The 25,135-nt window shown below is 38.3% G+C and overlaps 1 protein-coding gene across 9 annotated transcripts in view; it reads right to left on the bottom strand.

The window, feature by feature from the left end:
- PLCB4 (phospholipase C beta 4) overlaps window positions 1-25,135 on the bottom strand; it is a 420,321-nt gene that overhangs the window by 376,948 nt on the left and 18,238 nt on the right. For 4 of the 9 annotated variants that reach the window (XM_043602879.1, XM_043602877.1, XM_043602870.1 and 1 more), the window contains exon 2: window positions 10,064-10,118. The exons of the other annotated variants lie outside the window; for them this stretch is intronic. The gene's annotated coding sequence lies outside the window, so the exon portion shown is untranslated. The remainder of the gene's footprint in view (window positions 1-10,063; window positions 10,119-25,135) is intronic. 9 annotated transcript variants of the gene reach the window in all.

Raw genomic sequence — 25,135 nt, 5'->3', positions numbered from 1 at the left:
TATACCATGACACTGTAATTGTAAGTGGAATCTTTTCTTCAAAAATCTTTTCTAACATTGATGTCATAATTAACTCAACAATCTATTTTTTACTTATTTTGTAGCCAATCAGCAACCTTAATCAACAATCATAGTGCTTTTAGCAGATTTTCATATGAGTCTAAACATGGTCTGTTAATTCCATTCATACTTTCAATCCATTCATTTAAAAAAGAAAAGCAAGCAGTTACATACATCTCAAAATACTGGTACAACTGAAAATTAATATATAAAAACATGAAGCTCCTCTGAGGTACATAAAATCTACTAGTGTATATAAATTGCATAGGGGTGCCTGGGTGGCTCAGTTAGTTAGGTGTCCAACTCTGGCTCAGGTTGTGATCTCATGGTTCGTGAGTTCAAACCCCATGTCAGGCTCTGTCCTGACAGCTCAGAGCCTGGAGACTGCTTCAGATTCTCTGTCTCCCTCTCTCTCTCTCTGTCCTTTGCCCGCTCACATCGTCTCTCTCTCAAAAATAAATATTAAAAAAATTTTTAATAAAACACATACACATGCATATATTCTTGTATAAGATAGAAACTGAGAGGTCTCTAAAAGTTAAAATATACTGTGGAAGAATGCAGAAAGACATATTGCAGAATAATGGAGAGCTTAAGGAAATCTTCATGAGAAAGTAGCATTTATTTTAAGCACAGAATGTCAGGATGTGAAAAGATCAGAGGGATAATATTCTAGAAAGAGAGAAAAAAAAAACCCATATGATCAAAGGCAAGAGGATAAAAAAAACAGACAAAGTTTGGCTGGAGCACAGAGAATGCTAAAGGTTGATAAGTGGATCATTTTGAATATAAGATTAATTTGCTTCTTGTTTGGTAGAAAATGGTGAGCTATGGCGCAAATAAAGCTATGCTTTAGGAAGAAGAATCTGGAGGCAGGATGCAAATGCAGGGCAATTTGGAGCTGAGAAGAACTGAGGCAGAGAGTGTAACAGTTTTAAAACACAGGGGTCTATGTCCCCTCCCCTTGAACTTGGACTTTGTGACTGCTTGACTGATAAAATCCAGCAGAAGTGACACTGGACCTGTTCTCAGGCAAACCTTAAGAAACTGACACCTTTCTGAGGAACCTCGTGCACTGGTAGTGGGAATGCAAATTGGTGCAGTTACTCTAAAAAACAGTATGGGGGTTCCTCAGTTAAAAACAGAATTACCCTACAATCCAGCAATGGCACTACTAGGTATTTACCCAAAGAATACAGAAATAATAATTCAAAGGGATACATGCACCCCGATGTTTATAGCAGCATTACCTACAATAATATAGAAATAACCCAAGTGTCCATCAACTAATACATAGATAAGAAGTACACAATGGAATATTACTGAGCCATAAAAAAGAATGAAATCTTGCCACTTGCAATTATATGGATAGAGCTAGAGAGTATTATGCTAAGAGAAATAAGTCAGTCAGAGAAAGACAAATACCATAGGATTTCACTCATATGTGGAATTTAACAAACAAAACAAATGAGCAAAGAAAAAAACAAAACAAAACAAAACAGACAAACCAAGAAACAGACTCTTAACTATAGAAAGCAAGCTGATGGTTACCAAAGAGGAGGTGGGTGGGAGGATGGGTTACAGAAGTGATGAGGATGATAAGGATCAAGGCATGCACTTGAGATAAGCACCAGTGTTGTATGGAAGTGTTGAATCACTATATTGTACACCTGAAACTAATATTACACTGTATGTTAACTAATTAGAATTTAAATAAAAACTTAAAAAAAAGAAACTGACATTTTTCACATCCTATCTCTTGGGACACTCACACTTGCAACTTAGCCACCATGCTCTAAGGAAGTCAAGCAGTCTGTGGAAAGCCTACCTGGAGATAATCTGAGGTTCCTGGTTCTTAGCTCCCAGCCTACAGCTAGCTCCACTTGCCAGGTATGTGACTGAATCATCTCAGAAGTGGATCCTCCAGCACCTAGCAAAGACCCAGCATTTGCCACAAGGAGCAGAGACAAAACTTCTCTGCTGATCCCTGCCCTAATTGCAGATTCAAGGTTGCTGTCGTTTTAAGCACTTAGTTTAGGGTGGTTTGTTGCACAGCAATAGTAACTAGCATAGAGACCAATTTAGAGGTTCTCACAATAGTTCGGATCAATAGCATGAAGAACAACTTGAACAGTTAACTGTGACAAGGGGGTAAGGGCTAGACACCAGTGCTACTTTGAAGACACAGTCAATAGGAAGATGGCAGCCTAAAATTAAAATTTAGCCCCTGAGTTATTTTTCTGATTAAGAATTAACCAGGGGCAGGGGTTGGGGGGCGCCTGGGTGGCTCAGTTGGTTGAGTGTTCAACTTCAACTCAGGTCCTGATCTTGTGGTTCATGAGTTCGAGACCCACATAGGGCTCGCTGCTGTCAGTGCAGAACCCACTTCAGATCTTCTGTCCCCCTCTCTCTCTGACCCTCTCCCACTCACACTCTCTCTCTCCAAAATAAATAAACCTTTTTAAAAAAGAATTAACCAGGTAGGGGCACCTGAGTGACTCTGTCAGTTGATTTTGGCTCAGGTCATGATCCCAGGGTCATGGGTTCGAGCCCCACATTGGCTCTGCACTGAGCATTGAGCCTGCCTGGGATTCTGTATTCTCTCTTTCTGCCTCTCTCCCCTGCTTGTGCTCTCTAAAATAAAATACAAAACAAAACAAACAAACAAAACCTTTTTTTAAAAAGAATTAACTGGGTAAAAACACGTATTTACTAATAATTTAGAATTGCACATTGTAGTGAATTAGAATATGTGAAAGCCACAGTTAGCAATTTCTTCTCCCTACCCACCCCCACACTCTCCACTGGAAGAGTGTATTTTCCTGCCACATCAATATTGAGCTTAGCCATGCAATTTGCTATATCAATGGTATGTGAGCTTGACATGATACTGGGTCAACTCCAAGGACAGGCCCTAAGAGACACTGCAAGTTTCTACTTGGTCTCTTTACACTTCTGCTATGGCAGAAGACCATGCGACATTCAAGTCTCAGGAGAAAGACACCAGGAGCAATCCTCAATCCAACCCACAGCTTGGAGCTGAGCCCAGTGGAGCCTAGCATAGGTCATTCAAACCCCAGCCAACCTCCAAACACGCAGGCCAGAAATACTTTTTGTAATAAACAACAGAATACAAGTGATAAGTCATTGCAATAAATAAATAAATAATTACTTCTGGTCGTATGCCACTGATTTCCTATATAGATGTCACGGTGTCTGACAAATACATTTACTAATACTTGAGAATGGCCCACCATCTCATCACAAACGTAAATGATCATAATCCTAGTTATCATTACTTAGGGACACCGCTTAGTTGAAGAAATATGGGTAGATACATGTACTGATAATTCAAATGCTTCCATTTGGGTTATTAGGTGAGGCACCATTCTGTCCATGAAACCAAAAGAGAATGTTTTAGTAAATTACACAATGTTTTTGTCCTCATCGTTGCTTTCTTACTCATTCACTGGATGGGGGGCGGGGGGGGGGGGATGTTTCTGGTACAAAGCAGCAAATGTGACAAAACAGGAGATATCTAAAGACAGGCTTTTGGGATTCATTGCACAGCAGCAGCTCTCAAAGTATGGCGCCTACTGCCACCTCAGGGAAGCCAGGAGGTCAAAACTATTTTCATAATGGTCCTATGACATTATTTGCCTTTTTGCATTCCCATTATCTCACAAGGTGGAGGTTTACAGAGGCCTCATCATGTTTGAAATCTCCATTGACGGACTGCAGAAGCAAGTAAGAGAATCCAAGTATCTTCCATTAAGCCAGAAATGAGAGGTTTACGAAAATATAAACAGTGCCATGCTTCTTACGAAACGTATCTTGTTTTAGAAAAATATAGTTAATTTTCCATTTTAAAATATTTTTTAGGGGTACCTGTGTGGCTCAGTTGGCTAAGCGTCCGACTTTAGCTCAGGTCATGATCTCACGGTCTGTGAGTTCGAGACCCACATCAGGCTCTGTGCTGACAGCTCAGAGCCTGGAGCCTGCTTCAGACTCTGTGTTTCCCTCTCTCTCTGACCCTCCCACACTCGTGCTCTGTCTCTCTCTCTCAAAAATAAATAAACATTAAAAATTTTTTTTTAAATTTTTTATGTTATGTGATGGGTTTATTACTTACTTAAAATTAATTGATACAGAAATAGTTTTGTGTCCCCTTTTTCCTTTCTCATATGGCAAATAATTATGATATTAAGGCACATAAAGTAAAGCTGTTCGAGACCCTCTTGATTTTTAAGAGTATAAAGGGATCTAAGACCAAAAAGTTTGAGATACACTCCATACTATGGCACAGAGTATGTGTCAATGCGTTCAAAAGTACAATGGGGGAGCATACCTTAAGGAGAGTGGAAGCAATAGGCATGAGTTTGTGGGGTTCCTACAGGAACGGTCTTAGACTTAAATATCATCACCTTCATAATTTAGGTAGAAGTGACAGCCATGTGGCTTTTTCCATTCAAACTTTTTACTTTGTTCATAATAATCCTGCTGAATAGTGCCTTTAAACAGTAAAGAATATGGCAGGAGAGACTGAATCAACTGTGACAGGTTACACAGTGCTGACACTAAAAACGTCTTCTACTTTATTCAAGCTGCTACATACTGCTTCTAAGATGCTCCGGCATTATTAAGAGAAAAAAAAAAATGTCCGTGTACTTAAGTCAACAGAAATGAACTGTTGATATAAGTAGTTATTCGTGTTTATTAAGCACTTTTCCCCCAAAGGACTCAAACATTTCAAATGTATTAGCATGCATAAAACCTCCACTAATAACCTCACAAAGTACACAGTTCCTGTTTCCACATTTTAGAAGAGGAAATTTTTATTAGTTAATACACGGTAAACTACAATACAGAAACATTAAATCCCTAATGCCTCATCTCTGCCCACCAATCATTCACACATCATGCCAAACACAAAATGGATAATCTCTTGAACCACCACATTTGAAGCTTTTGAATGAGCATCACATTAAACTGAGATAATTTCAGAGCATCCTTTCCACCTTCACTATCTCTACAGCCTACCTGAAACCCTTAAGCCTGGAAAAATGCTTCCTAATAAGACTGTCAGAAATCTTCTACAGGGGTGCCTGGGTGGTTCGGTCGGTTAATGTCCAAATTTTGATTTTGGCTCAGGTCATGATCTCACAGTTTGTGGGTTCAAGCCCCACGTCAGGCTCTGTGCTGACAGCATGGAGCCTGCTTGAGATGCTTTCTCTCTATCTATCTCTCTCTGCCCCCACTCACACATACTCTCTCTCAAATAAACGAATAAAAGATTTTCTACACGTTAATGAAGCAAAAATTAGTCACTGAACTTGGATACTTGGGCACTACAATCCTCATGGCTAAAAAACACACTCAAAATGCTGAATCTACATTTTATAAAACTGGCAAATTGTTTTTCCAATGAAGAATTAAGCTGTCTTCTGGCTCTTAGGTCTATCTGTAAGCAATATGAGGCAATGTGGGGAAATACGTTCCCTACCTTCTTCCACACCCTCGTCATAACTACGTACATAACCTATGCTAATAATTCAGTGGAGAGGCAGATAAAGGGCAACTAACAAGGAAAAATGTCAGTTAATTAACTGATAAGAAATAATGATATTTATGTGCTGAATGAGGGCATACAAGAGTAATGTCAGCTTTTGTAACAAATAGATCCAAAAATAAACAAACTCTCAACACAAAAGAAGTTTAATTTTCTCTCTCTCTCTCTCTCTCTCTCTCTCTCTCTCTCTCTCATGCTCACATAATTTATGCTCCTTCTTCCACTGCATACGGTTGTTACTGCGAAAGACTGCAAATATTGCCATCAGCGATTTTCTATTCAAGAATATGTGGGTGTTCCTGGCTAGGGAAGAGTGCTTCTTCACACAACAATATAGACCTGATTTCTTCAGTCCTGTCTCCCTCACCACCCACTACAGTCCATGGTCATCTCCATCCAAGCAGAGGAAGAACGAAGGTAGAACATGGGGTTTAGAAGCCTTGTCCCAGTTCTGACACCCATGTTGACACAGATGGTCACACAGCTGCTGTGTGCCTCAAAGTGAGGAAGCAGCACACAAGAGGAACAGACTATATGCTCAAACACAACGTAAAACAACATGCCACAGTCTACTTATTCTGGGAAACAAGTAAAACAGGCCAATCGACCTAGCTGGCAAGAATCAAAAATGTGATTTTCACAGGCAACAGTTTTGATTAGATTCTCAGTGTAAAGAAACAGAATTACAAACACCAATCTCTACCAAAAATAATAAAAAAGAGTTGTCCCACTACTAACACAAAGTGAGGTGTCCATAATTCTTATATATGTATTCTTTCAGGTAAGGATAATGAAAGTATTTCTTTCCATAAAAGAAGATCAGAATATCTTACTTGTGTCCTGGCTAATTTATGGAATCACCGATTTCTGGTTCTCTGGATGCTCTTTAGTTACCTTGTTATCATTATTCCACGCAGAGGGGGATGGCCGCTGGAACAGGTGAAACTATTTACATATGCAGAAAAGCTGTTTTCCTCATTTCTCTTTCATTCTCCACAATCGATTCTGTCACACCTACCACCAAGGCCACTGGCCCTGGTCACCACAGCTGGCTCTGTCCACAGCCACTAGGGCTGCTGACTGCATCAGGGATGGGGAGAATTCTAAAGCACCTTCTGCCTCACTGAGTTATCACTCAAGCCAGGGGGTACAGTCCCAGGTTTGGCAGACCTTAAGTCCTGTGCTTCCTCTAGCTGGCAGAAGTCCGAAAAAACACAAACACGGGAGTTTCTGTTTGGGAAATTAAGAACAGGGTACTCTCACCCACCCAGCTTCACACAATGATGGATTCCCCTAAATTCAGGAAAAGGATTCAGATGCCAGGCAGCCCCAGTAGTGACAAAGGTCTATTACAGACACAATAAAATATTAACAAATCAAATGCACACAGACCCCTGTTGGTTGTCATGGAATGGGAGCGGTCATAAGAGAGAAAACTGGAAAAAGAATATGGGGAGAACAATTTTCTTTTCCAGTCGTGCACTAGGGAATTCATGTCCATAAAATCCCCCAAGATTCTATAAGGCAAGCCAGGCTTTATGTCCACTCAGTGGCAGGACCTCATGGGCGAAGCTACAAAAGTATGGACCATCATCCCCAACACTGCCTAAAAAACTTCCTGTGATGATGGAAAGGTTCTATCTATGCGCTGTCCAGGATGTAGCCTCTTGCCACATGTGGCCACTGAGCATCTGAACTGTGACTAGTGTCAATGATGAACTCAATTAATTTTCTTCATTAAAATTTACATTTAGGGGCACCTGGATGGCTCACTTGGTTGGGAATCCAACTCTTGATCTCAGTTCAGGAGCATAAGTTCAAGCCCTCGTTGAAGATAGATAGATAGATAGATAGATAGATAGATAGATAGATAGATAGATAGATAGATAGATACAAATTTAGGTTTCAATAACCACACGTGGCTTCGGGCTATCCATACCTGACAGTGCAGACTAGCCTTTCTGGTGGTGTCTAACCAATCCACTGCCCCAAGTAACCTTATCTAGTATCTTTTTTTAAAAATGTGGATATTTCTTTCCCATAACTATTGAAGAACATTCATTCTGGCTCCATTTTGGTTAGATCATGGGTTCAACCCTACCTTGATTTAGGTACCTTCACTATGTTCTAGAACAATGTTTCTCAATGTCTCTGATTACAGTGACCCATTTTTCATGTCAAAACACATTATTAACCATTTATAAGAGTGGTGCTTTAACTCCTATTAAGAAAACCCATTAGAGTAAAAAAAAGCTCCTCGTAAGTCAGTAATACTTTATATTCATGCATATTTCTTCATCATGATAGCAGCTTTGTAGATAGAAAACACAGGAGATGGTAATTTATTGAATACATGAGCAATCCTTGATATTACCATAGATTCTAGGACATCTTACAATATCCCACAGCATCCTGGGCTCCATGACCCACACAGGTTAGGAGACCTCTTCTAAAGACACATCCCTAAGTGGTCAGCAGATCTGTGACGATATGTGGCACAAATGAGGGTCTCTGTTCACAAGAGGGGCTTTGGATTAGTAATGGAGAATGAGAAAAAGTAACTTTCCTAATGCATGGCAGTCAAATATTTTCAACATCTATCTGATAGCATATGTACAATATAGATTATTTATGCTGTACTTAAGCTCTATCATCCTGTTAGCTTCAAAGAAGATCAAGGTCTTACAATTTGGGTTTCCTAAAAGTGTACTGTTATAACTCAACAGTTATATGATGTTATTCAGCTCTCTTCCTATCATCATTTTGTCAAAAATACACTCACTCTCTGATTAACTCATTTCTCTGTGTCAACTTGGAAACCAAAATCTAAAGAAATAATTTGAGGAAAAAAATTTAAAGCAAACATTTACTGAGTGGTTCCCAGACTGGAGCTGGCCATGTTCTGGACAAGTTCATTTTAAGCTGGAGGTGAAAAGTGACTTTTGTTTTTTAAGTTTATTTATTTTTTTATAATGTTTTTCTTTATTTTTGAGAGAAAGACAGAGCAGGAGTGGGGGAGGGGCAGAGAGAGAGGGAGACACAGAATTGGAAGCAGGCTCCAGGTTCCAAGCTGTCAGCACAGAGCCCACACACAGCCCGACGAGGGGCTCGAACTCATAAACCATTAAATCATGACCTGAGCTGAAGCTGGATGCTTAACCAACTGAGCTACCAGGCACCCTTATTTATTTATCTTTGAGAGAGAGAGAGTAAGAGAGCAAGCAGGGGAAGGGCAGAGAGAGAGGGAGAGAGAGAGAAACCCAAGTTGACAGCTCAGAACCTGATGTGGGCCTTGAATTCACAAACTGTGAGGTCATGACCCGAGCCAAAATCAAGAGAAGAGATGCTTAACTGACTGAGCCACCCAGGTGCCCCTGAAGATGAAAAGTCACTTCTGTGAAGCAGATGGAAGAATGAAGAAGATGCCATTAACACCACAAGTCTGTGATTGTAAAATGGGGAGAAATGTTTCCACACTATAACCTCTCTGCTCAGAAATGACCAAAGAACTAAAATCTTACAGTTGGAGAGGAAACTGACATAGAAGGATAATGGCACAAAGTCAGGTTTGACTTCTGTGATCTTGGAACATCCCAAAACCTATGAGGAGATCCTGTGGTTTGGGTGACAGCCCCATCAGACCCCACCATAACCCATGTCTCCAAGGACCTCTCAGGACATGCCACTTTCCTGAGAACCTTTTAGAACAGGGGAGCTGGCCGATGTTGGTTCACATTACAGAGTAAAAGGTACCGGATGAAAACAAAAGCAACTGCTAGTTTTGGAGCTCAGCCCATGAAATCTAGACACCTCTTGGAGACTCCATAGTTTACAAAAAGCTCCATAAACCTAAGAATGCCCACAATTTCATTACAGCTGTAAAGTATCAAGATGTATAATAGAAATTATTTATGTAGCAGTTAAGTCCAATTATTATTCTAGCTTCAAAGAAGATCAAGGTCTAACATAGTATCACGCAAATCACAATCCGCACTCTGAAAAAGAAGTCTCACAGAAGAAAACATAAGCTATGACAGATTGAGCCACAGACCATTTTATACTTCCAAACTCTGGGCTTCCTACAATGAAGTCACCCACTGAAAAAAGAGGAACATAGTTCATCAAGATAGGCTGAAATTAATCTATTTCAATTTTTAAAATGGATCTACTGAAAGACATTCACTTACTACACTTCACGTGCATTGACTGCTATAGACATCAACAATTCATTCAAAACGGTCATGCTTTTAAAAGACTGGGAAACACAGTATTGAATTTAGAAAGCTGAATCTGAGGTTTTAATTCAATTCACAATGGCATGCATTAGCAGCATAAAAATTGCTTCTTGATTAAGTAGTCTTGGGTGGTAATTTACTCAAGATAACACATTTTTTTAAATGTCACAAATTAATTTTAAAAAGCACACACGCCTACCTTTTTAAGAAAGATCACGTTTCACGGTTCCGTATCATATAGTAACCATCTCTTCCTGTGGGGGTGGAAAAGAAGAAAGACCATCCACTAATAACAGAAAGTAGCAAAGGTGAACTTTTAAGACCGTAACGCTATAATTTCCTTATGTTATGCCTTCATTTATAATATTAAACAAAAGGAAATCTTTCAAGTTAGACTTAAAATATTTCTTCATTTCTCTCTAAATGAAATATTTTAAAGATTCTGATTCCAATGATTTGATTTCTGAGGAGCAAATGAATAAAATCAAATGGATATAGAAAAAATAGGATTTTTTCAAAATTAGAATTAAAGTATTTACTTCCCATCTATCCCAATGACATATACTCAATACTTTCATTCCATGAAGTAAATGTATAAAATTCCACTCCTGTTTCTATTTTTCCAAGGGGGAAATGAGGTGAAGAAGTTGTAATAGCCTGCATAGGTAACAGAAGGTAACAGAATTATAAGCAGCTGTTTCCTTCTGTTGTATACTTTTTATTTTCCAAGCTAATAAGCCATATTTACAGGCTCTGTATTTCTTAGCTAAGACTTTTGGATCAAGAAAAATATATAAAGGAAACTAAATCAAAATAAGATTGCTGTGGTTTCATTTTACATTTATTATTTTCAATAAATAATTGACATAGAAAACCTGCTAGTCCCTAATAAATACTAAATATGATTTTTCTCTTCAAAATTACTTGTTGGCAAAGATTAAAGTATTCCAATATTTTAACTTTATATACTGAAGTCCAAATAAGTAAAAGGTTTATAGCCTAAGTTAATCATCTACTCCTTAAACTGTTTCAACCAAATCTAATTAAAACAGCCAATGGAATCACGTCCACACGAATGTAATTGTGACTCTGACCCTGATACATTAGATTCCATGTGTAAAGCAATGTAACTCCCAGTGGGGATAATGATATGGAGAGTTTTTGAAAAACAATGACCACAATTTCTAACCCAAAAGAACTCCAAAAATTGGAATGACTGCCAATGCATTTAATTCACGGAGATCACGCTCCAGAGTAAATGGAATCACTCATACACACTCTTTGGATGGGGACTCCCTAGATTAGCCTGTGCTCATTCCAGTTGTCACCCTTTTTTCAGACAATAAAAACCCCCTTTAAAGTAAGAAATCTTGCTGAAAGGCATGTGAATCCTGTAACCACATCCATACCTGCATATGCCCTTCCTGAGTATGACCATCTTGGTACAACCAGAACATCTCTCCTTAGAAGCAATACCAAATCCCTACATGGACTCCCAAAGTCTGCCAGCATCGGGGGCCTTGTCTCTCCTGCTTCTCTTCACTTTAGAAACAGCATTACTTTGGCTCTCTCACTACCAACACAGGACAGTTAGGGTAACAGCTGCCTATTCTGTTTTCTGAAATTACCTAAGGTCTTATAGGTGCAGGTAAACTCTGCTGGCAACAACAACAAAAAGCCAGGACAAATCACGATTGATTCAGAAACATGGTTCAACATGCACAGGCTGAGCCAAATCATAATCTCCGGCCCAGTAACAACTGTATGGAGGTCCTCATAGATCTTCAGTTCATAACTGGACATCCAGAGGTACCCGCGTGGCTTAGTCAGTTAAGCATCCAACTCTCGATTTCAGCTTAGGGCATGATCTCATGGTTATGAGATCAAGCCCCGCGTCGGGCTCCGTGCTGGGCAAGGAGCCAACTTGAGATTCTCTCTCTCTCTCTCTCTCTCTCTCTCTCTCTCTGCCCCGCCCCCTGCTCACACGCACTCTATCAAATAAATAAATAAATAAATAAATAAATAAATAAATAAATAATAAAACTGGCCACCCAGAAACAAGAAGATATCTAGGATTTGCTTTGAAAGAATCCAGTCAGGGTTTGGACAAGGAGAGCTAACAAATCAAAAAAGCATCAGTGAGTTTGTGGTAGTTCAATGAAGGATACATGAAGGTTCATTGTAATATTTGCTCTACTTTTACATTATAATTAAATTTTCCATAACAAAATATTAAATGATGGTCATCCAATTAAAGTTATGTGTGAAAATATGACAAAGAAAGAAATGCACAGAGCATAAATATCACAATCTTCCTGTTTTCCAAACACCCTTCATCAAAAAGGGGAAATAAATTTAAAAATTTTAAATTAAATAACACACTAGAAAAGATGAAAAGCCTTCAGTTACAATTTTACAATGAAGTAATAATGGCCTTGAATCTTTCTTTAAATATTTTAAAAGCCAAATAACAAGCATGTACTTACCTATCATAAACTTATTTTTTTATTATTATTTCAAGTATCTCTGCTTTTAATTAAGTGACAGAAACATAGAAGCATGGCTTTTCTCAGGATTGTCAGACATTGTTGCTCATTAAGTATGACTTTGATTAAAAGAAGTAGGAAAATGGATGACCTATAATTAATATCAATGCGATCTGTTCCATGAACTAAAAATCTTTGTAACTAAGATCCAAGAGGGGATCATTAAAAGAGAAAGAGAGAGAGAGACAGAGGGATTCTATTGGTATAAATTTTGGGTTTGCAGATATAAACTATCAGATCTGCAAACCACTGATGTAGCTGAATGATCTGTTCCTGGGGAACAGCCAAAAGATGGGCACTCATACGACTCACTACTCATGCGGCTAGAATTTGAAAGAGACTAGGAGGGGTCATATGAGGGTAGTCGCAGCTTTCACAATAAGCAGGGAAACTCACATGCCAAGTAAAATCATCGTTACAGCCTCAGAATTTGACTTACTGACCCTGCCAGACACCACTATTGAAAATCTGACACTGGACATAAATTAAAAAGCAGGATTTATATCATAGTTTGGGAAAAGAACATGTGTAAAGCTTTACCAAGTTTTCTCCAAAGATGAACCAGGGGCAATAACAAACTTTGGCTCCTTCTGAACAGAACAGCACAAGACCAACACTAAGTCCTAACACGAGATTTGATCTTTTTTTTTTTTTTTTAAAGAAGCTGATAGTTTTCTATTTTCCTTTTTAAGTTTTCCTGGCCTAAAACAATCTGTTTCCTTTCCAATGAAGAAACAATGCCAAATTCTGAAAAGGAAATTTGTCTGACTTAATGGGTAAGCACATAAAAGCTGGAAAAGGGAGTATTATGGGAAAACCAGAGCAACTGGCCTTATGGGGCAGGCTTCCAAATTTATCAGCAAAATGATCAAGGGTTAGAGAAGGGAGTGTGTGGGTAATAATTATTAACAAGTTGCATGATGGAGGTCAGCTAAACAAAATTCACTTGTTTTCAATTTGAAACATCACAGTTCCAGTGGTTTACTACATATAGGCTAAGAAAAACTTTCACTAGCTTACATCCATACTCAGAAATTTTTCATATTTTATTCAATTAGGAATGGCATTTAATTATGCATTTAATAGATATTTGTCAAATAAATGCATTAATGAGGTGGCAACTAATACCTACCAATCATGAAATCTCAACCTAAGGTCATTAGAAATAAAATTAGAATTTTTTTGGAAATAAAATCCTCAGGTATAGCAGTTATGGTTATTTGTCTAACCAACATGCATAACCTTAATTTTCTTGTAGGCGGCAATATGCCAGGCTAAAATGGTTTGTGCCCCAGACTCCCTTGCAGCTAGGAGTAGGCACGTGACACAGTTTTGACCAATGAGATGCGAAAGAAAGGGCTCTAACAAAGTCTGTTCTCATTACATGAATCCATTCCCTTCCCTCTTTCCTGGGAATAGCTACTGGGAGGTGTAGAGCCATCTCACAACCACAAGAACAAAAGGCAGACAAAAAAATGAGTAGAAAGAAAGCAGAACGAACCCGGTTCTCTTGTGGCTTTGCTGAGATGCTACACCTGCCCAAAATGCTTAGGTTCCTAAACTGGCATCTCATGTTAGGAATGACAAACCTCTGCTGGTTCAAGTTGCCATTTTCTGTAACTCACAGCCAAAAATATTCTAACACGAGATACGATTCATCCCCCCCACCCCATGCTATGTTCTCAAAGCCCCTCCTATTTCCACTGACTGATGCTCCACAGAACTATCCAATAACACAGTCACGGAACTATTGCTGACTCATCAACAGTTTCCACTCATTAAGAGCACGCCTCATACTAAAAGGCAACAAGCTTGAGGGTGAGCAGTCACAAGGAAAACCATCAGCAAACAACAGGCCATGTCATTCTACCAAGCCACACGGCACCCTCCTGTGGACCACCTCACTCTGTCAGGGATACAAAAATTTAAAAAAATACATAAAATTAAAAGATGCCAAAAAAGAGAGCAATGTTATTCCAGTGATCAAGAAATGGAACATGCTCTACCTAAAGACTATCTACAAAATCTGTATGTCTCAACAAAGAAAAGGAAATATTTAGAGGTATGGCTAACTAAATTCAACATCAGAAAGGAAACATCTCAGGAGCACCTGGCTGGCTCAGTGGGTTACGTGCTGACTTTGGCTCAGGTCATGATCTCGCGGTTGCTGGGTTCGGGTCCCGCATCTAGCTCTGTGCTGACAGCTCAGAACCTGGAGCCTGCTTTGGATTCTGTGTCTCCCTCTCTCTCTGGCCGTCCCCGACTCACACAATGTCTCTCTCTCTCTCTGTCTCTCTAAAACAAAATAAACATTAAAAAATTTTTTAAAAAAAGGAAACATTTCTAAAAAACAGAAAACAGGAACAGGAGGATACATCTTGAGGGCTGAAGGGCTGCCCTGCATCCTAGTTCAGATGCCTTTATTCTGTGCTTCCACAGAGCCTTAGCGATGTACTTTCTGTGGAACTTAAAATTCTAGTCATTTCTCTTAGATTGACCTCTCTTGATAAAACATAAACTCCTAGAGCTGAGGAAAGCTGGCATGTAACAAGTACTGACAAGTACCGAATGAATGAATGGGTAAAACTACACATTACCAAGAGACTTTATGAAAAGTATGCAATCCTTTTTTTTTTTTTGATGTAGAAATGTCTTAATGGCCAAAGACGGGGAAAAATACAGAGTACTTTAACAGTAAACTCACTAAATAATTAATATAGTCACAGAATGGGAAATATTCACCCATGTAAAATAAACAATGATGGCTTTGACAAATGGTTTGGAGATGTTTTCCTGTGATATTGCTGAATGAGCAAAAAAAATGCAGAAAAATGCACATAACATGGCCGTAATTTTGTAAGATAATAACTTAAAACACCCTGAACATGATTTTTTAATATATTGTCTGTATGAGAGTTCATGAGTAAATATATTTGTTTTTCTCTGGGATAACAGCAAAGGCTACTTCTTACGTAATTAACATGAATAACCTGGAGACAGTCAGAGGGCAATAGCCAGAGGAAGAAAAGGAGGAAGGACATGAAGAAAAACCAGAAAAGAAAAGAAGTTAAGATTTTGTGTATATTTAAACATTTTTTGAAATTAATAACAGTGATCGCTTCCAGACAGAATAGAAGTAAGCATGGGGATGGTACTACTGTAAAATGTACTACTGTATGAATTTTTTACAGTATTTTTTAAATATATTTTTTCTTTTTTTTATTAAATATAATTTATTGTCAAATTGGTTTCCATACAACACCCAGTGCTCATCCCACCAGATGCCCTCCTCAATGCCCATCACCCACTTTCCCCTCATGCAATCCTTATTAAAAAAATATTTGTGAGCATCATATCTAGAAATACAATGATGGTATGAACTGTTCAACTGACCCAACATGACATATTCAACTGTCAAATGTCTAGAGAAATGAAAGAACTACACTCAAGAAGTAGCTAGATAAGCCAGACAATGTGTTAGGCACTTTGCAGCCACTATTTCGTAACCTTCACGACCCACCAGTTAGTTACTGGGGGCTCCCCTTTCAGACGGGGACAAGTTCATAAGGAGCTAAGGAGCTCACCTAAGGCCACGTATCTATCTAGTAAAAGGCAGACTTGATATTCAAACCCAAAAAGGTCAGCTCTCACTTTTCTGCTGTACCATGCTGCTTCCTCTTTCTGATCTTTACTCAAATATTGTTCATAAAATGTACACATTAGCCGAGGTAACAGTCACAAGAACCTTCAGTTCGTGGCCTCAAAAGCACACGCAGGGTAAGTAAGGGTCCACTGTAACCTCAAGCACAATTATTTCTTGTCCATGTCAGAAATCTGACGTGGTTTGGCATGACACAGATAGTGACCTTCTCTAGCTCATCTTACAGCTGTAAGGAATTACCAAATTTCTATACACATGGCATATTAAAAACAAGGTACTATGTACTTATATGACATAGAAATGATGCAAAATAAACCCATGAGTCGATGGCTTCAGTTTCTCTCAGAAATCAATAGCCCCCACACCCCCACCCACATAGGGACACACATGAGCTACTCTTTCCAGGGCACATTAATAGATCATATGGCCCCAAGATCTTAGAGACTGGTTGGCAGGTGGGCATAACACCTATCGTTTCTAAGCATACAAGATATCAGATATACTGAAGCAGTTAAAATAATAGGCTCATTTGAACCAAAAGAGGAAAAAAATCTACTGCAGAAAGAATTTTTAAAATAGGTAAATTTTGCAATAGACTACTAACACTTTTCACTGAATAAATAATTCCTCCTCGAAGTTGATGAAAATTTGGTGAAAATATTTATCCAGTAAACATCTTAATGAAATAAACTGTTATGACTCCAATTTAACAACTTCATAAATTCTGATGGAGAAATAGACTCACCACCCCCGAAACATTTGGTAATTATTTTTACACAATATGTGCACAGTCTATGATATACGTGCATAGATGGAAAAGTGAACCACAGTGGATTAGACTAAACATGAGCTTCTCTGTTCTGCCATTTCAGGTTAACATTTCTACTGATTTTTAAACAATACAGAGTATTTTGTAAGTCATGATTTTCATCAGGACAGCTAGAAATGGATTCTACCCATTTTTTTAAAGTTTATTTATTTATGAGACAGAGAGAGACAGAGCATGAATGGGGGAGGGGCAGAGAGAGAGGGAGACACAGAATCTGAAGCAGGCTCCAGGCTCTGAGCCATCAGCCCAGAGCCCGACGTGGGGCTCGAACTCACGGACCGCGAGATCGTGACCTGAGCTGAAGTGGGACGCTTAACCGACTGAGCCACCCAGGTGCCCCTCTACCCATTTTTTTAAAAACGTCAATTGGGATAGTTATTATGTGATAAAACACATTTCCAATTTTTCCTCTCCTTTTTCATTAGTTATTAGGTATATTTGAAATTTTTCCCGTACGTAGATCTTTGGGGGAAAAAATCATAATTTAGTATAAGGATGCTGAATCTTTTTCCAAATAATGGCTGGATTATCTTTAAGAGGACATACTCTTTTGGGAATGCAAGCTGGTGCAGCCACTCTGGAAAACAGCATGGACGCTCCTCAAAAAATTAAAAATAGAACTACCCTATGACCCAGCAATTGCACTACTAGGTATTTGTCCAAGGGACACAGGTGTGCTGTTTCAAAGGGACATATGCAACCCAATGTTTATAGCAGCACTATCAACAATAGTCAAAGTATGGAAAGAGCCCAAATGTCCATCGATGGATGAATGGATAAAGAAGATGTGGTAGGGGCACCTGGGTGGCGCAGTTGGTTGAGCATCCGACTTCAGCCAGGTCACAATCTCGCGGTCCGGGAGTTCGAGCCCCACGTCAGGCTCTGGGCTGATGGCTCAGAGCCTGGAACCTGTTTCTGATTCTGTGTCTCCCTCTCTCTCTGCCCCTCCCCCGTTCATGCTCTGTCTCTCTCTGTCCCAAAAATAAATAAACGTTGAAAAAAAAATTTTTTAAAAATAAAAAAAAATAAAAAAAAAAGAAGATGTGGTATATACATATACAATGGAGTATTACTCGGCAGTCAAAAAGAATGAAATCTTGCCATTTGCAACTACGTGGATGGAACTAGAGGGTATTATGCTAAGTGAAATTAGTCAGTCAGAGAAAGACAAATATCATATGACTTCACTCATATGAGGACTTTAAGAGACAAAACAGATGAACATAAGGGAAGGGAAATAAAAATAATATAAAAACAGGGAGGGGAGCAAAACATAAAAGACTCTTAAGTATGGAGAACAAACAGAGGGTTACTGGAGGGGTTGTGGGAGGGGGGATGGGCTAAATGGGTAAGAGGCATTAAGGAATCTACTCCTGAAATCACTGTTGCACTGTATGCTAGCTAATTGGGATGTAAATTTTTAAAAAATAAAATTTAAAAAAAAGGACATACTCTTTTTTTAAGCTAACCCCTTTCAATACTTTCCCCTGACACAGAAAAAAAAAAATAGTATTCTCAATTAAATAACTCTATAGCACTCAATTTTTCTTCTGTAAAGTTATTTTTTGAAGTATTCACTCCTGGGGCACGTGGATGGCTCAGTCGGGCAGCTGACTGTTGATTTCAGCTCAGTTCACAATCTCACAGTTTCTGGGTTCGAGCCCCAAATCGGGTTCTGTGTTCACAATGCCAAGCCTGCTTGGGTCTGTCTCCCTCCCTCTCTCTGCCCACCCCCCACTCTCCCCCACTCAGGCACTCTCTATCTCTCTTTCTCTCTCCCAAAGAAAAATAAATGTTAAAAAAAACTTTAAGTATTCACTCTTCACCAAAGGCTAATGATTTTAATAGACAAGCTTCATTATGAAAGAAAAAAGATAATGAAGTCACTTTTACAAAGACAGTGTCTGGTAATAAAGTATAACTCTGTACACAACTTCTTTTAAATATCTTGCTTAAAACTCCAAGCTTTCTATCACATTAGGACTCCTTCGTGAATGCTTATCTTACTTAAAGCAAACCCCCCAAAACAGGCCAAAAGCATTTATATTCCCCCTTGCATTTCACCCCACAATCAGGCACTGCCCCATCTACAAAATGAAATACTGAGGTCCACATTAAATTAACTGCCAAAAGTAGTTTCCAGTGCTAGAACTAAAAACAGTCTTAAATGTTAAAATCCCTCTTTTCTTATGCACCAGCTCACTTTCCTTATTTCTTTTTCTGCACCTTAAAGTAATTCTTAACAACTGACTAAGGCTCAGAAAATTACATCAAACTCTACTCTACAAATAATGTTTGAAAGTTATATTTAGCAGATTTCTGATTATATTGGATACAATCCTGGTATAGCTTCCCACATATAAAGTCATGCCATGAAAGGGAATTCTTATTAGTCTTTAACAGAAAAATAAAGTGAGCAAATTAAATATAGATCAAAGGAAGTTCTACTATGAAAAGACCAATTTTTCTAAGTCATGGCAAAAAAAATGTATCAATAAGCAAAAGCAATCTGGGGTTTCTCATTCTGGCCTCTAATGGTTACCTGTTTATGATTAGATTAAGAGCACTTTCCTGCCTTCTTTGTGCTTTTCAGTTACTCTCTTTTTAGATTGATCATGCATAACTTTCATAAGCTTCAAGGTTATTTTTAAGCATTAGACAGTACCTATTTAGAACTTTTTATTCAGATAAATCATTATTGTGTAATAAATGATACATGTTAATATATTTTGAAAGGATATTGGTAATCAACTCCAATCAGGATTAAATCTATACCGTTAAAATGAATTCATCATGCTGTCACCTATAGACTCTAGTACAAAAGCATATTAAATATTTTGAGATTATTTTCTACTTCAAGATAAACTGACCAAAAGACTGATAAATACATTTTATATTTATCTGTATCTGCTCCATAAATTAGGAGAATTACCTGTTTCCTGTTCCAAATCTTTCTGCTTTATTTATGCTATTCATTCATTGCCAACTCTTAAAATATATTTGAGTTAACATCATCATATGTCATTGCTTTCTCTGACAGCTATATCAGAACTATAAATACATACATTTATGTGTATGTGTACATATACATTAAATAAACATTCACCTACACGTATATACTTATACATATAGTACATATACATATGTATGATGTGTACATATAATACATATATAAAATATATAAATACACATATATGATCTAAACTGTTTAGAGATTTCCACCACAGATGCCTTCAACCCAGTTTCAGGTTCCACCTGCCTTGGCCAACCTGACCAACAAGACATTGATAAAAGAAATTGAAGATGAAACAAACAAATGAAAGGTATATCATGCTCATTGACTAGAAGAATATCATTAAAATGTTCATACTACTCAAAGCAATCTACAGAGTCAATGCAACCCCTATCAAAATACCAACAGCATTTTTCACATAACTAGAAAAAATAATCCTAAAATTTGTATGGAACCACAAAAGACCTCGAATAGCTAAAGCAATCCTCGGAAAGAAGAACAAAGCTGGAGGTATCACAATCCCAGATTTCATGATATACTACAAATCTGTAGTAATCAAAACAATATACTGACATAAAAACAGACACATCGATCAATGGATCAAAATAGAGAGCCCAGAAATAAACCCACACATATATGATCAATTAATCTATGACAATCTATGACATTAATCTATGGCAAGAATATACAATGGGGGGAAAGACAAGTCTTTTCAATAAATGGTGCTGGGAAAACAGGACAGCTGCATGCAGAAGAATGAAACTGGACCACTTTCTCACACCATACACAAAAATAAACTCAAAATCAATTAAAGACTTAAATACGAGACCTGAAACCATAAAACTCCTGAAAGAAAACATAGGCAGTAATCTGTTAAACATCACTCTTAGCAATGTATTTATGGATATGTCCCCTCAGGCCAGGAGAAAAGCAGAAATAAACTGTTGAGACTACACCAAACAAAAAAGCTTTCGCACAGCAAAGGAAACCATCAACAAAACCAAAAGGTAACAATAGTTTTAAATTACATTTTTTTCCATTTAAGTGACCAAATTTGCTAATCAAATTAGCAGAAAGTGTTACAGATTAGAAACCTCATTCCTCTTATTGTATTGGTCATCCTTACTTTCCCCAGAGACCAATATCCTGTAATCACCATGAGTAAATTCATTAAGCATTTATTTTATACTTACCATTTCTCATTACTGTGAAGGGAGCAGATTATAAAGTGTGGTAGGTAGTTATAAATGTAACTGAAAGTATAACACTTATCTGTGCATTCTGCTGTAGAGACAGTAATTTCTAAATTCTTTTAAATAGAAGTAGAAGATGAAGTCTCTTACTGTTTCAAATTTTCAGCTAAAGTCTCAATGCTAAAGACAGTAAGTGAGGATTTCCCTTCATGTGACCACAGAACTTGCTACATATGCCAAACCAGTCCAGAGGTCACCCCCAGAGTCTCCATATGAGAAGACACTTCTTCAGAAAGAATTCTCAAGAACAAAGAGTTGGTTCCCTTTCCTTCCCCATCAGCTCAGACCAACTGCCTACAACAACCCCTCACACGCTGGAGCAACTTGCCAGGAGGGAGGCTGATATTCTCTCCCTTGGCTGAATGCTTGCCTCTGCACAGAAACTCCTCGCCTGTTCTGTGGGCCATGCGTGAGGCTGGAGCACAGAAGCCTGGCAGATGCTGCCTTCAATATTAGAGCAAGGCAACAGAGTCTCAGTGAAAGGGGAAATGGGCTATGCTACAGAGCTTGATGGTGCTGACATGTGAGTCTTCCTATAGACCAAATGCATACCACACATTGTAGTAAGGTTTGAGTGATCTTAAAAAATCTCCACCCAAATAGGCAGCCTGGACAAGGGCTCAGAGATGCTCCAGTGATACACCAGTGAAGGATAGGAGCTGAAGATTATCCATGGTTACCCAGGAGCTGCAATGCCCACATCCAGTAATGGCATGGTGTCAATGAACTTGTGTGGAACCTCCACAAAAACCCATCAGGATGTGTATGAGGATGAACTGGCCATGAAAACAAACAGCACCAGCTAAGTAAAACAGTCTTAAACCTTTTTTCTGCCCCCTGCCAACTATGGAGGAGCCAGAGACCCTGGATAGAGAGAAGAACAGAGAGGAGAATAAGACCAGAAATGACCTTTCTTCCTCACTCATGATCACCAAGCCACTGGTCAGACTCAAGGACAGAAAATGGGAGAAGCTATACCCTGGATGGGAAAAAGGAAGTTTTGATTCATATTATAAACACATTTTTCTAATTTTTGAAAATTAGGTGGTTTCAATACTTCAAACAAAATGACTCAACAGCTATGGAATCTGCCAAAAATATCACCCAACATCAAGGTGGGAAAAGAATAAAACTGCTTTCTGCTTGTGTCTCACTAAGTGTGACCCACACAACAAACCAGTTACATTAATAAGCATCCAACCTATACAAGACTTTTTTTCATAAAGTTAAATTAGAAAGAGAAACTTCTAATTAGAAATGAGAAACTGAGAAGATACAGAAAATCAAGATGCAAATGTAATATACCTCTTAAAACTTTATCTCCAGAATACAGAACTATATCAACAGCTCCTTTAAACATAATGGACTAGGGGCACCTGGGTGGTTCAGTTGTTTAAGCGTCCGACTTCGGCTCAGGTCATGATCTCACAGTTCGTGGGTTTGAGCCCCGCATCAGGCTCTGTGCTGACAGCTCAGAGCCTGTAGCCTGTTTCAGATTGTGTCTCCCTCTCTCTCTGCCCCTCCCCCACTCACGCTCTGTCTCCCTCTGTCTCAAGAATAAATAAACGTTAAAAAAAATTTTTTTTAACATAATGGACTAAACACTCCGTTCAAATGGCAGACTGTCAGAACGGATAAAAATAGTAGTAATAATGATAATGATATTAACAATAATAAAGCAAGAATCAACTATACTCACCCAAGAGAGAGAAACGCTTTAAATAGAAACACACAAATAGGTCAGAAGAAAGGGAAAAGTTACACCATGCATTCAAAGAGTAAGCAAAAGACCGCTGAACTGGCTATATTAAGACAAACACACTTTAACACAAGAAGTTTTACCAGAGACAAAGAGGAATAGTTCACAATGATAAAAGGGTTGATCTGAAAGTTCTGTAAGCCTAAACAGTTCACTTATGAGGTAAGTGGGACAGGTGACTTCCTCAAGGCCACTTAGTCAAGCTAGGGGAATGACCAGCTCCAAGTCCCTTCTCCCAGTCCCCTTTTCCGAGCCTTCTTCTTATAACCAGTACTTCTAATCTGGCTCATTCAACATGAAAGCGACCAGCCTACTTAGTTGAAACATTCAACTCAGTAGCCATACTGAACTTTGAGACACAGCTTTGGAAAGGAGATGACATGGAATGGGAGAGAGGGAGTTGGATCTTAAGCAGGGTTTGGCACCAGATTCAAGCACTGCAACTTGCTAGCTATGTGGCTCTGAACAAATTTACTTCAATGAGCCTGTTTTCTTTTCTATAGAATGGGGATATCACTGCCTATCTCAAAGGATTCATGTAAAAAGTGACAATGAGAAGGAGGTCAGGAACTTGCCCAAGGATACTCTGACAAAGCTGGGACCCCACAATACTCCAGGCACAACCATTCTGTGAAACCGTCTCCCCGATGAGTTACATCCAGAAGCCCCTGGTGGAATACCTAACCTTCACTAGGCACTTGAAAAATGCTGGTTTTCTTCCCATACGTTGACGCCACACTTGAGAGAGTAACTCTGCAAAGATATTTTCTATGTGATGTCCTAAGCTATAAAATACATCCTTTTTGATTTAGATAAGATGAGTTTCAGATAATCACTTTTTCTTCTGTCATGTTGGCTTCGCCTGACTCTTCATAAGGTTGTATAGTCTAAGTGAGTAAAGCAGACAGGGTAAAAATTGCAATGACAATTTAATCCAAATAACCTCTTATACCATAAAATGAGTCATGTGATAGACACATTTGATAACATCCCTCCAAAAAATACCAAACAAAGCAAAAAAAAAAAAAAAAAAGCATAAGCATACCATTATGTTCAAAGGAAGAAACAGATTCCTCCAGATGTTGTGATTATAATAACCAAAGAGTCACAGCCTCAGGACTGTAAACCTAACCCTTGGTTTGGTGAAGGATTCTTCAGAAAATGAACTCTTTCTTGTGGGTAAGTCTGGGCTATACAAGGCCAATACCTATATAAAATGTTCATGTATCCTGACAATTTTTCTGGATTATTTTTGTTGCGTAATTGAGGACATTATAGAAACAGGCATTTACGATCATATTGGACTTTATATTTTCAGGGTCTAGGCAACTCTCCTAAATGTCAAGGTTATAGTCAAGGTCAATATAATTTGAACCCAGGAAAGTGGGGATCACCAAGGTAGATGCTCACTGTGCTGCCTCATGCAACCACAAGAAATTTAAGAGTAAGACCAAACTTGATAATTAATGTTAAAAAATGCATTGCTTAGCTACCAATTTTAGAAACAGCAGAATGAATACAAATCTAAAACAGGACATACAAACCCGTGAAATAAAGAGAAGTATTATGACAGCATATGGTCAGTGTCCCCATCTTACAAATTCATCTTACGATACATTTAAGAATCTGTGTGTTAGCTACTGCACAAATCTAATTTAAAAATTACGAATGAGTTATGATTGCTTGAAAGAGCCAAAGGACTCATAATTAGTGTATTCAAATAAGTTCAGATGAATTCATGTGGTCACGGAAATTCCATACACATATAAAAGGAGTCAAGACACATTATTACCTTGACCCCATTCAATACTGTAGCTCTGTCAGGTTCTGGGTAGAGTATTCTAAACAAAATATATCATATCTAAGCTGTCAAGTTTCTGCATGACTTAACTAATAGTACTATACAGTCTAAACAGCACCAAGTCAGGCAAAGCATTATACTGCGCCTCATGTGCAAAAGTATTTATCCTTCACACAAAAGAATATTAAAAGCACCAACTACCTAAAAAGAAATTAAAGTATCTCCTGAACTACTTAAAAGCTCAGTTAGAAGTTAAAAGCAAAGAAAGAAGAACCAAAAGCATTTTTATTTTGTTTTAAAAAACTAACCCCAGGACTTAGATTGATAGCAGCAAAATTCAATAAGTGCACATTACTTATCAAATTGCAAATCAGGCAGTGCTTCAAGTTCCTAATTATGGGAAATGATT

Source organism: Prionailurus bengalensis, chromosome A3 (assembly GCF_016509475.1).
Source record: "Prionailurus bengalensis isolate Pbe53 chromosome A3, Fcat_Pben_1.1_paternal_pri, whole genome shotgun sequence".
Taxonomy (NCBI): domain Eukaryota; kingdom Metazoa; phylum Chordata; class Mammalia; order Carnivora; family Felidae; genus Prionailurus; species Prionailurus bengalensis.
Note: the sequence above shows the minus strand (reverse complement) of the source record. Positions and strands in the feature narration are given on the sequence as shown.